This window comes from Colletes latitarsis, unplaced genomic scaffold (assembly GCF_051014445.1).
Source record: "Colletes latitarsis isolate SP2378_abdomen unplaced genomic scaffold, iyColLati1 scaffold0059, whole genome shotgun sequence".
Taxonomy (NCBI): Eukaryota; Metazoa; Arthropoda; class Insecta; order Hymenoptera; family Colletidae; genus Colletes; species Colletes latitarsis.
In genome coordinates, this window is record NW_027488409.1 from 113309 (window position 1) to 117500 (window position 4192).

Genomic DNA, 4192 nt, shown 5'->3' on the forward strand with positions numbered 1-4192 from the left:
CACTTTGTAATAGTGGTATCATATTAAATTGAACAGCATCGTACTTAATTCGTTTTGCTGAATGGGGGGCTGCGCCCCCCAAACCCCCGCTACACTAGCCCAGACCTAACCCATTTTGTAATAGCGGTATCAAATTAAATTGAACAGCATCGTACTAAATTCGTTTTGCTGACAGGGGTCTGCGCCCCCCAGACCCCCGCTACACTAGCCCAGACCTAACCCCCTTTGTAATAGCGGTATCATATTAAATTGAACAGCATCATATTGAATTCGTTTTGCTGACTGGGGTCTGCGCGCCCCAGACCCCCGCAACACTAGCCCGGACCTAACCCACTTTGTAATAGCGGTATCATATTAAATTGAACAGCATCGTACTAAATTCGTTTTGCTGAATGGGGGGCTGCGCCCCCCAAACCCCCGCTACACTAGCCCAGACCTAACCCATTTTGTAATAGCGGTATCAAATTAAATTGAACAGCATCATATTGAATTCGTTTTGCTGACTGGGGTCTGCGCCCCCCAGACCCCCGCTATACTAGCCCAGACCTAACCCACTTTGTAATAGTGGTATCATATTAAATTGAACAGCATCGTACATAATTCGTTTTGCTGAATGGGGGGCTGCGCCCCCCAAACCCCCGCTACACTAGCCCAGACCTAACCCATTTTGTAATAGCTGTATCAAATTAAATTGAACAGCATCATATTGAATTCGTTTTGCTGACAGGGGTCTGCGCCCCCCAGACCCCCGCTACACTAGCCCAGACCTAACCCACTTTGTAATAGTGGTATCATATTAAATTGAACAGCATCGTACATAATTCGTTTTGCTGAATGGGGGGCTGCGCCCCCCAAACCCCCGCTACACTAGCCCAGACCTAACCCATTTTGTAATAGCGGTATCAAATTAAATTGAACAGCATCATATTGAATTCGTTTTGCTGACTGGGGTCTGCGCCCCCCAAACCCCCGCTACACTAGCCCAGACCTAACCCATTTTGTAATAGCGGTATCAAATTAAATTGAACAGCATCATATTGAATTCGTTTTGCTGACTGGGGTCTGCGCCCCCCAAACCCCCGCTACACCAGCCCAGACCTAACCCATTTTGTAATAGCGGTATCAAATTAAATTGAGCAGCATCATATTGAATTCGTTTTGCTGACAGGGGTCTGCGCCCCCCAGACCCCCGCTACACTAGCCCAGACCTAACCCCCTTTGTAATAGCGGTATCATATTAAATTGAACAGCATCATATTGAATTCGTTTTGCTGACTGGGGTCTGCGCGCCCCAAACCCCCGCAACACTGGCCCAGACCTAGCCCATTTTGTAATGACTGTATTGGAACTGCGTTAGGGCTAGTTTAGAATTGGTTAGGTGAAGTAATGCGGAGAGCAGTTTCGCCTGCGTCCCGGGATGCTTGTTGGCATGAGTGGTGTCTGAATGAGTAAAGACGGATGAGACACTTGTGGGGTATGGTGAGTCAGATTCCCAAACTACCCATATATTCTTCTGAGGCATGGGTGCCTATCCAAGGATCTCCTTCGGTATCTAAAACAGAAATAAAAAAAAAAAAAAAAAAAAAAAAAAAAAAATGAATATGGACTGTGTTAGGACTGAATTGGATAAGGTCTGGGTTACGTCTCGGTTAGGTCTGAGTTAGGACTGGTTTAAGACTGGGTTAGGACTGGGTTAGGACTGGGTTAGGACTGGGTTAGGTCTGGGTTAGGACTGGGTTAGGTCTGGGTTAGGTCTGGGTTAGGACTGGGTTAGGTCTGGGTTAGGACTGGGTTAGGACTGGGTTAGGTCTGGGTTAGGTCTGGGTTAGGTCTGGGTTAGGACTGGGTTAGGACTGGGTTACGACTGGGTTAGGTCTGGGTTACGACTGGGTTAGGTCTGGGTTACGACTGGGTTAGGTCTGGGTTACGACTGGGTTAGGTCTGGGTTACGACTGGGTTAGGATTGGGTTAGGTCTGGTTTAGGACTGGGTTAGGTCTAGGTTAGGACTGGGTTAGGTCTGGGTTAGGTCTGGGTTAGGACTGGGTTAGGTCTGGGTTAGGACTGGGTTAGTACTGGGTTAGGACTGGGTTAGGTCTGGGTTAGGTCTGGGTTATTTCTGGGTTAGGTCTGGGTTAGGTCTGGGTTAGGTCTGGGTTAGGGCTGGGTTAGGTCTGGGTTAGGTCTGGGTCAGGTCTGGGGTATTTCTGGGTTAGGACTGGGTTAGGTCTGGGTTAGGTCTGGGTTATTTCTGGGTTAGGTCTGGGTTAGGTCTGGGTTAGGTCTGGGTTAGGTCTGGGTTAGGACTGGGTTAGGTCTGGGTTAGGACTGGGTTAGGTCTGGGTTAGGTCTGGGTTAGGTCTGGGTTAGGTCTGGGTTATTTCTGGGTTAGGTCTGGGTTAGGTCTGGGTTAGGTCTGGGTTAGGGCTGGGTTAGGTCTGGGTTAGGTCTGGGTCAGGTCTGGGGTATTTCTGGGTTAGGACTGGGTTAGGTCTGGGTTAGGACTGGGTTAGGTCTGGGTTAGGACTGGGTTAGGACTGGGTTAGGTCTGGGTTAGGTCTGGGTTAGGTTTGGGTTAGGACTGGGTAGGTTCTGGGTTAGGACTTGGTTAGGACTGGGTTAGGACTGTGTTAGGACTGGGTTAGGTCTGGGTTAGGTCTGGGTTAGGACTGGGTTAGGTCTGGGTTAGGACTGGGTTAGGACTGGGTTAGGTCTGGGTTAGGTCTGGGTTAGGACTGGGTTAGGTCTGGGTTAGGACTGGGTTAGGTCTGGGTTAGTACTGGATTTGGTTAGGTCTGGGTTAGGTCTGGGTTAGGTCTGGGTTAGGACTGGGTTAGGACTGGGTTAGGTCTGGGTTAGGACTGGGTTAGGACTGGGTTAGGACTGGGTTAGGTCTGGGTTAGGTCTGGGTTATTTCTGGGTTAGGTCTGGGTTAGGTCTGGGTTAGGTCTGGGTTAGGTCTGGGTTAGGTCTGGGTTAGGACTGGGTTAGGACTGGGTTAGGTCTGGGTTAGGTCTGGGTTAGGACTGGGTTAGGTCTGGGTTAGGACTGGGTTAGGTCTGGGTTAGGTCTGGGTTCGGTCTGGGTTAGGACTGGGTTAGGTCTGGGTTAGGTCTGGGTTAGGTCTGGGTTAGGTCTGGGTTAGGACTGGGTTAGGACTGGGTTAGGACTGGGTTAGGTCTGGGTTAGGTCTGGGTTATTTCTGGGTTAGGACTGGGTTAGGACTGGGTTAGGACTGGGTTAGGTCTGGGTTAGGTCTGGGTTAGGTCTGAGTTAGGTCTGGGTTAGGACTGGGTTAGGACTGGGTTAGGTCTGGGTTAGGTCTGGGTTAGGACTGGGTTAGGACTGGGTTAGGTCTGGGTTAGGTCTGGGTTAGGACTGGGTTAGGTCTGGGTTAGGACTGGGTTAGGTCTGGGTTAGTACTGGATTTGGTTAGGTCTGGGTTAGGTCTGGGTTAGGTCTGGGTTAGGTCTGGGTTAGGACTGGGTTAGGTCTGGGTTAGGACTGGGTTAGGTCTGGGTTAGTACTGGATTTGGTTAGGTCTGGGTTAGGTCTGGGTTAGGTCTGGGTTAGGACTGGGTTAGGACTGGGTTAGGTCTGGGTTAGGACTGGGTTAGGACTGGGTTAGGACTGGGTTAGGTCTGGGTTAGGTCTGGGTTAGGACTGGGTTAGGTCTGGGTTAGGTCTGGGTTCGGTCTGGGTTAGGTCTGGGTTAGGTCTGGGTTAGGACTGGGTTAGGACTGGGTTAGGTCTGGGTTAGGTCTGGGTTAGGACTGGGTTAGGTCTGGGTTAGGACTGGGTTAGGTCTGGGTTAGTACTGGATTTGGTTAGGTCTGGGTTAGGTCTGGGTTAGGGCTGGGTTAGGTCTGGGTTCGGTCTGGGTTAGGTTTGGGTTAGGTCTGGGTTAGGACTGGGTTAGGACTGGGTTAGGTCTGGGTTAGGACTGGGTTAGGACTGGGTTAGGTCTGGGTTAGGACTGGGTTAGGACTGGGTTAGGTCTGGGTTAGGACTGGGTTAGGACTGGGTTAGGTCTGGGTTAGGTCTGGGTTAGGACTGGGTTAGGTCTGGGTTAGGTCTGGGTTCGGTCTGGGTTAGGTCTGGGTTAGGTCTGGGTTAGGACTGGGTTAGGACTGGGTTAGGTCTGGGTTAGGACTGGGTTAGGACTGGGTTAGGTCTGGGTTAGGACTGGGTTAG